The sequence below is a fragment of the Salmo trutta genome, chromosome 24 (genome assembly GCF_901001165.1).
Source record: "Salmo trutta chromosome 24, fSalTru1.1, whole genome shotgun sequence".
Classification (NCBI taxonomy): Eukaryota; Metazoa; Chordata; class Actinopteri; order Salmoniformes; family Salmonidae; genus Salmo; species Salmo trutta.
The window spans coordinates 14,323,772-14,335,834 of record NC_042980.1 but is presented as its reverse complement, the minus strand read 5'-3'; the positions used below and the strand labels follow the sequence as shown (position 1 = coordinate 14,335,834).

Sequence of the window (12,063 nt, the reverse complement as noted above, 5' to 3'; positions counted from 1 at the left end):
ATACAAAATGCTCTGAGAGCAGGTTGCAGCAACATCACTATATAAGACCTTATTGGGAGTGTCTCGGATTTACGTATGTAATACTACGAAATGCTTTGAGACCAGGTCGCAACAACATAAGCATGTAAGACCTTAGTGCCTTCAGAATGACAGAAAGTGTTTGGAAATAGATGAAATAAAACAAAGAAACAAACTAAGGTTTTTGTTGTTATAAAGGAATATATTTTCTAATAAGAATTATAAACCATCTCATTAAGTAACAACAAAATACATCACTGAAAATAATTTCAAAACTTTTGTAAAACTGTTGTAGTCTTGTCAACTTCAACTGTAGAGCAATGGAAGTTTTCTTCTATATCAACACAGTGATCATTATCAGGCTTCCCTGCAGAAACAATCACTGTCCTCTCAAATACTTTGGAGCAGCTGATTTAGAATTAGATTTGTTCCTTTGAAGGGATTAATGTTCCGGTCCTCTCCCATGGCTCTACACACAGTCATGGGGGAAAGGGGGAGTCCTGTTGGGCCACGCAGAAACCCTGTTTCTCTGCAAAGCCATAGGCTGCTTGCTTGCAAGAGTGGGGAAGCTACACTGAATATCTGAAATGAGTTAAGGCCTGATGCCTAAATGAATCGTATTTACAACTATGGCCAATGAAGACCAAGTTACACAACATGTCAATAAGGATGTCATTTCCTATGCACATTATTGCTGCATAATTTAGTGCACAGCAATCTTCATTTTCCAAGAATAATCTCACCACTAATCCACTAAACTATATGAACTACAAGACTGCCATAGAAGTGGTGTTTGCTAATATAAAGTTAGAACATGGCTTGAGGAAGAGAAAGTGCATTATTGTTTTCATATGAATTCCATTAGTTTACTGCATTTACAACCAACAATAAGTAACTCAAATTCAAATATTCATATAGTTTGATATTCTATAGTCTATAAACATACATTTCTGGCATAAAAATGGTCTATAACTATGAATGCATCTTGTACTGTACATGTGACCTGGGTAGATGCCTGTGTGGTAGTCCTATGGACAGTTCAAACAAAAGGCAAAGCTTTGAGTATTGTTGTGAGTATCTTTCATTTGTTTTAATCACTTTATTAGAATGGTACAAAACAATGTTGATACAAAGAAAGATAGTGAGAACATGTACATGTAAAATCAGTATGCAGTGAGTTCACCAAAAAATGCCAATCTGCAAGTACTACTGGCTACAACTGATTCCACATGGGGGTGAATTACAAGTTTACAATAAACTGCTATTGGACATTATACTGTATAGAGTGGAATACATTGAAAAAATAACAGCAATTAAAGCCAGCCATTACACTAAAGGTGACTTAAGGTAAATGATTTAGCATGAGTTGTATGATAAACCATGCTATTTACACTTTTATATCAATTTCATGTTTTTGGATAAGTGACATCAATGAAGAATATTGATCATGGCCTTCACAATCACTTTTTTTGGGCAATTCATATTGCTAATCAAAATGCAGAGACGTAAACACACAATCCCTTAAGAAAAGAACAGCTTTCACATCCACTTACAGGAAAATAAATAATCCACGGTCATTACAATATACAGTACAATTCAGGTCTGACAAAATATACAGCTCTTTTTGGTTGACGTCAGGTTTAAAGAAGGCAATCTGTAAAAGAAAGAGAGACCAAGCCAGTTTACAATATGTCATATATTCCCTTTGTATTCCTTGAACATAGTTGACTTCAAGTCCAGAGAATTAAGACATGGAAATGAAACACTGAAATGCTTTTTCAACCGAGGACAGAGGGGTCATTTCTAGGCACAATGGCTTATAGACACAATGGCTTATTCCATCTATATACAACGCTTTTGACTATTCACTTGTATTCATAGGGTATGTTTCACATTTCAGGAACAAGTATTCCCTCCAAAATCGCGAATATGTGGCGTAAGTGAAAGTGTAGTTGCATCCGGTCTTATAGCATTGAACACATTGACAGTTAGAACTGCAGCTGTGAGGAAGTTGGGGGTTAATGCCACAACATGAACCCCTTTTTAACTATTCATATTCTCTGGACAGTTGGAGAGAAAACAGGTTCCACATCTGTCTCACACGAGAGACATGAGAGAGGCAGAGAGAGGGGGGCTGAGTGGGAGAGAGCAAGAGAGAGGAGCTCGAGGCTACTGGATACTTGAGCCGCTATAATGGCGTCTCCTATGAGAAAACATCTGTGAATTTCCTCAGTGATCTACAACAAAGTATAACTCAGAGCAGTCACTCAGCAGACCTTTGAAGTTGCTCTCTGACAGAAAGCTGCCATTGTTCACAGCCCCCAACATCGAAGAGCTCCAACTTTGGTCTCACTAATATTCAAGATTTGCCCTGCAATGCGATACAACTCTTGTTTCTCCCCCAACTTATGAAGCAGAGGATCTCCACATTTTCAAAAGCAAAGCCATGGCAATGTGCAGGCTGGCCCGAGGTCAAGGAAGGCGGGACAGGTCATTTCACCTACTCAGCCCACCCTGTGTGTGGTAATCCAGCCCTCCCATAATAATTCTCAGGGTCACAGCCTGATCTGCCAGGAAAGATGAGGAACAGAGATATCATATCAGGAGGCAATTAGGCTGAGTGATATGCCAGCCAGGGACAAGAGCACATCTTGCAGACTAACTTACTGCATGTGAAAGTTCTCACTACTCAGATATGAGCAGATTGACATGTGGTCAAGCCAATACAACATGTAGAAAGACTAGCTTGTCTAACTTGTTCTTACTTATATACAATACCAGCCAAATGTTTGGACACACCTACTCATTCAAGGTTATTTCTGTATTGTTACTATTTTCTACATTGTAGAATGCTAGTGAAGACATCAAAACTATGAAATAACACATATGTAATCATGTAGTAAGCAAAAAAGTGTTAAACAAATCAAAATACATTTTATATTTGAGATTCTTCAAAGTAGCCACCCTTTGCCTTGATGACAGCTTTGCACACTCTTGGCATCCTCTCAACCAGCTTCATGTGGTAGTCACCTGGAATGCATTTCAATTAACAGGTGTGCCTTGTTAAAAGTTAATTTGTGAAATATCTTTTCTTCTTAATGCGTTTGAGCCAGTTGTGTTGTGACACGGTAGGGGTGGTATACAAAAGAAACCCCTATTTGGTAAAGGACCAAGTCCATAATAAGGCAAGAACAGCTCAAATAAGCAAAGAGAAATGACAGTTAATCATCATTTTAAGACATGAAGGTCAGCCAAAACGGAACATTTCAAGAACTTAAAGTTTCTTCAAGTGCAGTCGCAAAAAACATCAAGCGCTATGATGAAACTGGCGCTCATGAGACACAGGAAAGGAAGACCCAGAGTTACCTCTGCTGCAGAGGATAAGTTCATTAGAGTTACCAGTCTCAGAAATTGCAGCCCAAATAAATGCTTCACAGAGTTCAAGTAACATACACATCTTATAATCAACTGTTCAGAGGAGACTGCGTGAATCAGGCCTTCATGGTCAAATTGCTGTAAAGAAACCACTACTAAAGGACACCAGTAAGAAGAAGAGACTTGCTTGGACCAAGAAACACGAACAATGGACATTAGACCGGTGGAAATCTGTCCTTTAGTCTGATGAGTCCAAATTTGAGATTTCTGGATCCAACCGCCGTGTCTTTGTGAGACGCAGAGTAGGTGAACAGATGATCTCCACTTGTGTAGTTCCCACCATGAAGCATGGAGGAGGAGGTGTTATGGTGTGGAGGTGCTTTGCTGGTGACACTGTCTGTGATTTATTTAGAATTCAAGGCACACTTAACCAGCATGGCTACCACAGCATTCTGCAGCGATACAACATCCCATCTAATTTGTGCTTAGTAAGACTATCATTTGTTTTTCAACAGGACAATGACACAACACACCTCCAGGCTGTGTAAGGGCTATTTGACCAAAAAGGAGAGTGATGGAGCGCTGCATCAGACCTGGCCTCCACAATCACCCGACTTCAACCCAATTGAGATGGTTTGGGATGAGTTGGACCGCAGAGTGAAGGAAAAGCAGCCAACAAGTGCCCAGGATATGTAGGAACTCCTTCAAGACTGTTGGAAAAGCATTCCAGGTGAAGCTGGTAGAGAGAATGCCAAGAGTGTGCAAAGCTGTCATCAAGGCAAAGGGTGGCTACTTTGAAGAATCTGAAATATAAAATATATTTTGATTTGTTTAACACTTTTTTTGGTTACTACATGATTACATATGTGTTATTTCACCGTTTTGATGTCTTCAAAATAACTCTACAATGTAGAAAATATAAAAAATAAAGAAAAACCCTGGAATGAGTAGGTTTTTCCAAAACCTTTGACTGGTACTGTATATGTGTTATAATATATCTTGTGTCATAAGAAGTGGACATTTATTCTTATAAAAGCCTACATTTCAACCAGTCAAGTCATGGATGCATCTAATGAGAATGTGATCTACAGTAAAATTAGGTTATTTCATGAAGCACCAGGTGATATGATCCTTTTCCTCTTGGCGGTGGCAGAAAGACAGATTTCCCCATTTTGCCTCCCAAACTACAACAAGGCTGCAGTGATTCTCACACTGTTTCCCGCCAAGCGTTTATTCTATGGCAGCTGGTCACACCATCTGGGCGAGCAGTGCCGAGGCAAAACAAAACAGGTTACACCTTTGGCCATGCCAAGTCTGCTTGTGCCCCGTTCAGTCCACAAACTGAGAGAGGCTAATCAGAATTTCATGCTCTGATTTGTCAAGCCCCATTCCAACACAACAACTTTTTAGGTAAACACCTTTTGTAGGATACAGGATGAATGTTGTTTCCAAACGCTGTTTTGTAGATTCCATTGCTAGCTTAAAGCCCCTTACGCTCGTGAGAATTGGCCTATATGGATAGGACTACATTTAAATGTTAATTACAGAAGAAATATAAAAATCATACGCATAACCATGGTTGCAATTAAATGGGAACAGTTTGGAGATTATGGGAATATTATTCGACTAAAGGTGAGGACACAACAGCTCACCCGAGACAAGACTGATTCCAAACACGACACTGTTGATTTTATGTGCATTTTACATGTACTGTACTTTTTGCTGCACTTGTTAGTAACGAAAACTGAAAATACTCTAGATACATCCAGTAACATGATAAGAATATTGGATAATTTGGGGTAGGTGCAACATAAGACAACAAAAAAAAAATGATAAGGGTTTGAGTGAGAGGTCTAACTGGGGTTTCCAAGTGGCCACACAACTCTCCAAAGTGTGCACATTTCCTAAGTTATTTCAATACACTTTTATGACTCAAAGAAGAGTCTTCAACTATAAGATGCTTTTTGGGGGGCTCTCCTAGCTGTGCCGTTGAGGAACTAGAGCAAGCACACTTGTAGTTGTTTTGAACAGCCCTGCATCCCCGCCTTTACACAATTACTGTTGTTGTTTAAGCAAAACAGTCCATTATAACCCGCAATCTGGGTCAGGTGGGCATAATTTGAAAGCTTGTTCCTTTTGCCAACATGACTAGCTAAATGATAAAATATGATTTTACATTGTTAGGCTTTCACAAGGCAATTCAGAGAAGCAGATTTTGGTGCGCATAGAATGGAGTCATGAGTGCATTCAGATGCGTGGTCCGCAGCAACGTTTCTTCACATTACAACAAACATAGGCTCATTCTGTTCAGGACAACCCAGGGTATAACGCCATGTCATCTTGTAACTGTACATCAAACATAATGATCATAAATGTTGACACTGTATTACATGAGTTTTATGATATGGAAATGTGAAGTGAACGTTTGGACGTGTTTGGGACCGCTTATATGACATCAAAGCGGTATTTATTATAATCCTCGACGTCTCATGTTTTAAAATACTTATAGTCCTCAAAATGTACAGCAATTCCCCAACTAAGACAACAAAACATTTGCAAATGTTGCCCAATTAGCAGGAGGATGGCTCTCAAGTTAACAACGGCTGTCAGTCAAAACCCATGCAGGGCTGTGAAACGGAGAGCCTGAGCTCTGACATCATGTATAGCATGTTACTGTATAGCCACTGCTTTCCAATTTAGGCGCTTATCAGTGCCAAAATCTGCCATTTCCAACCTGCATACGGGTACAAATGTAGAGGGCACGTTTCTCAAATAAAAGTCTTCTGAGGAGAATCGGTCATTAGCTACCCAAATTTCAGGGGAAAACTTTCCAGGAAAGGTCCTCTCTATCCCATCGTGCATACATTTTCTATTCATGCATTTTCTATTCATGCAAATGTGAGCATCTCAACTGTGCATAGAATGCCCTCAACAAATTGCAGGTGTGAGGAAGCTGAAACAAAAGCCACTGTAACCCTAATGGCATCCCTTGTCATTAAGAGGCCTTTGATGTGCGTACTCAACAGACTCTTTTATCTCCTTCTTCCCTCTCTCCCTCTTTACTCTGTATTCTCTCTCCCTGGCTCAACCGGTTTCTTTATTAATACACTCTTCAGGGAATGTTCTTTTGCACAGAACCCTCAACACATCTGACATCTGTTTGACATTCATGCCTGCCCATTTCTTCAATCATTAGCTTGCTAAGAGCATCATAGAGTAAGGTAAGACTTTAACGCACCTGTTCAGCCCACAATGCACCCCACCAAAGTAGAAGAAAACAATATCACAAAAAAAAAACACAAAAACGACAAATTAAAAGCCCTGACATAAGCCGTAACTTAAGATAGAAATGCATGATCATATTCAAATTATTACCATATGTCTACTTGGGTCCCTGTTGAAATTCTTTAATGCAAAGCTAAACATCTGTATATCAAAAGCACATAAACTTAATTAAAACAGAGTGTGTCTGCAAAGACTGCTGAAGAAACATTGATATTCAAAAACTCTCCCTTTGAACTCAAAGGATATAGAAACAGGACAATGTTGGCTTAATCGTGTTCGCTCTTTGAAGTAAGACATCACTATTAGTAAGACATCACTATTAGGAGAAAAGGTAAATGTGCCTGCTTTTCATTTGTAAAGGCTGTAGCTTGAGATATCAGATAGGTGGTGGTAGTATGAGACTTAGTTGATATGAATGTTTGTAGGCTGGCTGTAGGTTTAAAAAAAACTTTATTTAATTAGGCAAGTCAGTTAAGAACAAATTGTTATTTACAATGACGGCCTACCCCAGCCAAACCCTAACTCGGACGACGCTGGGACAATTGTGCACCGCCCTATGGGACTCCCAATCACGGCCGGTTGTGATACAGCCTGGAATCGAAACAGGGTTTGTAGTGACGCATCTAGCACTGAGATGCAGTGTCTTAGACCCCTGTGCCACTCAGGAGCCCTGTGTTTGGAGCAAATAGTTAAAATGGCAAGAATAACATCAGTGGTAATGTTAACCACATTAAAGGAATCCTCTGTTCCACCAGATGCAGACAGATTTAATGAGGGAAAACAAAAGGGAACTGGGTTTTATGAAGAGGTAATAAACAAAACAGGTGGCAGACCTCAAGCCTTTACCTGACACACACACACACACACACACACACACACACACACACACACACACACACACACACACACACACACACACACACACAGAGAGAGAGAGGCCTGCTCTGTCTGGTTGGTGTCCACCTGTCCGTCCAACACCACCACGGCTACTTTGCCGATCTGGCTACTTTGGCAGGCATATTCTAAGCTAAGAACAAACGGTGTAACATCGTTTACCATATGACACATAATCAAGTACCCAAGCTTGTTACATCCACAGCCACCTCCTCTCATATGCTCAGGCAGACAATCAGCCAGGGACTTCATTTGGCAGAGAGAAAGAGGGAAAGTAACACCCACTTACAGCACCATATGTTACCACAGTCCAACCTTGTTATTAAAACTAGTAAGCCTATTTGAAATTCATCTCCATGGTTAAACAGGGCCAAAATAATCAAGGGAGCACGATCACACTTAATTGATTCAGTGTACTTTTAAGACGCTCTATTGGGTGCTGTGGTGACCTATTTCAGCCAGTCTTCAGAGGAACGAAATATCCCCAGTAAGGGGGTAATGCACAACTAGTATTATAATTACTGCTGGATCCGTCGCTGCACAACCGGAGGTGAAGTGCTTTTGAACTAACTGCACAATCGACAAAGCCACATTATACTGAGGCCAATGATTCTTGGGGTATATTTCTTGCAATTTCCATATGAAATACTCTCAGCGCAGTGTTGAAATGTAAAATTATCAAGGCACAAGGCGAGACCCAGATGCAGACACAGGAGGCAGATGGTTGGAGTCTTAGAATGTAATCCAAAGGGGTAGGCAAGAGAATGGTCGTGGACAGGCAAAAAGGTCAAAACCAGATCAGAGTCCAGGAGGTACAGAGTGGCAGACAGGCTCGTGGTCAAGGCAGGCAGAATGGTCAGGCAGGTGGGTACAGACTCCAGAAACAGACAAGGGCCAAAACCGGGAGGACTAGAAAAAGGAGAATAGCAAAAGGAGTACGGGAAAAACACGCTGGTTGACTTGACTAAACATACAAGACGAACTGGCACAGAGAGACAGAAAACACAGGGATAAATATACTGTGTAAAATAAGCGACGCCTAGAGGGGGTGGAGACAATCACAGGAACAGGTGAAACAGATCAGGGTGTGACAGTACCCTCCCCCCCAGGTCTTGGTTGGCTCGCTCCGACTGACCGTTAGTTTGGGGATGGAATCCGGATGACAGGCTGGCCGACGACCCAATAAGGTTGCAGAATGCCTTCCAGAATTGAGATGAGAACTGAGGACCCCGATCGGAGACCATGTCTTCCAGAAGTCCAAGGATCCGGAAGACATGCTGCACCATAAGCTGGGCCGTCTCCTTGGCCGAAGGTCGTTTGGGGAGAGGGATGAAATGGGCGGTCTTGGAGAACCAATCGACTACCGTCAGATTGACAGTGTTGCCATCAGACGGAGGGAGCCTAGTGACAAAGTCCAGAGATATATGAGACCAGGGACGATGAGGGACCGGTAGTGACTGAAGGAAGCCAGAAGGAACTTGCCATGGAGTCTTGTTCTGAGCACACACTGTGCATGCTGCGACGAAGGCAGGGACGTCAGGAACCATTGTGGGCCACCAGAAACGTTGTCAGAGGAAGGCTAGTGTACGACGGGACCCTGGATGACAGGTCAGCCTGGAGGAATGAGCCCATTCCAGGACCCAGAACCGGACAGGATTAGGGACAAACAGCCGGCTAGCCGGGCCCCCTTCAGGTCCAGGTGGGAGCGTTGTCCCTCGCGGACCAGGTTCTCAATACCCCAATCTGCAGTGGCAGCAAGGCATGAGGTAGGGAGAATGGTTTCCGAGGTCGAGGGTGTGGCAGAGGAACTGTATAGACAGGAGAGGGCATCAGGCTTCACATTCTTTGACCCTGGGCGGTAGGAGATGTTGCAGTTAAATCTGGTGAACAGGAGGGCCCACCGGGCCTGCCTGGAGTTGAGGCGCTTAGCTGTATGGAGATATTCCACGTTTTTATGGCTGTTCTGCTTCCAGCCAGTGCCTCCACTCTTCCAACGCCATCTTCCCCACCAGGAGTTCTCGGTTGACAACATCGTAGTTCCTTTCAGCAGGATTGAGACGATGGGACAGGAAGGCACAGGGATGAAGCTTCTGGTCCTGGGCAGACTGTTGGGACAGGATGACCCCCACTCCAACTACCGAAGCATCCACTTCTACCACAAATTGCGCGAGGGGTCCGGATGGATGAGTGCTGTTGTGAACCGATGCTTCAGGTCCACAAAGGCTTTGTCGACAGCTGGAGACTATTTGAACGGTAGCTTGGGAGAGGTGAGTGCCGAGGGGGGCCGCCAGTGTGCTGTAGTCCCGAATGAAACGGCAGTAGAAGTTTGCAAACCCAAGAAACCATTGCAACTGCACCCTGGGCATTGGTTGAGGCCAATCCACCACTGCTTTCACCTTTCCAGGATCCATCTGAACATTGACCTCAGCAATGACATATCCCAGAAAGGTGATTGTAGAGGGGTGGAACTCGCACTTCCCGGCTTTCACGAACAGTTGGTTCTCCAGGAGGACCTGAAGGACCTGTCTGACATGAAGAACATGTTCTTGTGCAGATCGGGGAAAAAACTGAATGTCGTCAAGGTACACAAACCGGTTTAGCATGTCCCGAAGCGCATCATTGACCAAAACCTGGAAAACAGTGGGGGCGCTGGTGAGTCCAAATGGCATGACCTGGTACTCATAATGTCTACTGGCTGTGTTGAAGGCGGTCTTCCACTCATCCCCCTTGCGTATCTGAACCAGGTGGTAGGCATTTTGAAGGTCCAACTTGGAAAATATGGTGGCCCCCTGGAGAGGTTCAAACGCCGAGGAGAGGAGAGGTCTGGGGTAACGATTCTTGATAGTAATGTCATTAAGTCCCCGGTAGTCAATGAATGGATGCAGGGTCTTGTCCTTCTTCTCCACAAAGAAAAACCCTGCGCCAGCAGGAGATGCAGACGGACGGACGGCCCCAGTGGCCAGACACTCTTCTATGAACTCCTCCATATCTTTGGTCTCTAGTCCAGACAGATAATACAATCGACCCTGAGGTGGTGTAGTGCCTGGGAGAAGATCAATGGCACAATCATAAGAACGGTGCGGGGGAAGGGAAGTAGCACGTGCCTTACTGAATACTTCCAGGAGGTCATGGTATTCAGTGGGAATAGCAGAGACATCCACAGTCTTGCTAACATCCTGAGGAAGATGACTTGAGGAAGGCTGTGCTGCTTGAAGGTAGTGGGAAAGGCAAAATGGGCTCCAACCCAGGATGGAGCTTGTGGTACAATCAATCATCGGATTGTGCTTTTGAAGCCAGGAAAATCCCAAAACAACCTGAACATGGGAGATGTAATGAGGAGGAACTGTATTGTCTCACTGTGGTTACCAGAAACCCGTAATTGAACGGGCACTATGAGTGACTTCCCCTATAGAGCGGCCATCCAGTGCCCTAGCATCCGTTGGCACAGAGAGAGGCTGAGTGGGAATACCAAGCTCCGAAGCTATCGTGGCATCCATAAAACTTTCATCAGCCCCAGAGTCAATGAGCACTCAGAGAGACTTAGATTGGTCTCCCCACAGCACAAGAGCAAAAAGAGGGGTGTGCGGGTGATGGGAATTAGGGAACTCCCAGTCTGACTCACCATAGCGCTGGTACCCACTAGAGACAACGGTTTCCTAATAGGGCAGGTAGCTAGCTATAAAATGTCCTGCCCCTCCACAGTACAGACAACAGTTATTATTCATCCTTCGTGAGCGTTCCCCAACTGATAACCTAGCTCTTCCCAATTGCATAGACTCAGGAGTATCCAACTCACCCGTCGTAGATTCCCGAGAGGGCTCAGGTGGCTTCGAATCCTCTCGGGAAGAGCTGCCTTCGGAAACTTCAGAATTTCCTTGGAGGTGAACGCACCATAGCGGGTGCACGAGTGTGCCTGAGACCAGACCTCCTTTCACTCTTACGTTCCCTTAGATGTCCATCAATTTTAATGGTAAGGGCGATAAGGGAGTCGAGATCCATCGACAATTCCCGAGCAGCTAGCTCATCCTTTACCTCCTCAGATAATCCGCGCAAAAAAGTATTGAAAAGAGACTACAGATTCCAGGCACTCTCGGCGGCCAACATGCAAAAATCAACCACGTAGTCTGCCACACTATGGGAGTTTTGACATAAGTCAAGCAGTTTACTGGCCTTCATTCTCCCGGAATCCGGAGACTCAAATACCTTTCTCACTTCTGCCATGAATTCCTTCAGATGACCACAAATGGCAGATTGTTGCTCCCAAACTGCCGTAGCCCAGGAGAGCAAACTTCCCGACATTAGCGTAATAATATACGCTATCTTCAATCTGTCTGAAGGAAACAAAGAAGGCTGTAGCTCAAAAATAAGCGAGCACTGAGAAAGAAAACCTGGTAGGTACCAGGATTCCCCAAATATCGCTCCGGAGGAGGTAAGCGGGGTTCTCGGGGACCTGGGATAGGCTGTAAAAACTCACCAGATAGGGTAAAATTA

At 43.6% G+C, this 12,063-nt stretch overlaps 1 protein-coding gene across 2 annotated transcripts in view; it reads right to left on the bottom strand.

Annotated features, from left to right (window-relative positions):
* Window positions 1–1,081: 1,081 nt before the first annotated feature.
* Window positions 1,082–12,063, bottom strand: part of myo3b (myosin IIIB) — a 97,742-nt gene continuing 86,760 nt past the window's right edge. For both annotated transcript variants that reach the window (XM_029711107.1, XM_029711108.1), the window contains one exon: window positions 1,082–1,672. The gene's annotated coding sequence lies outside the window, so the exon portion shown is untranslated. The remainder of the gene's footprint in view (window positions 1,673–12,063) is intronic.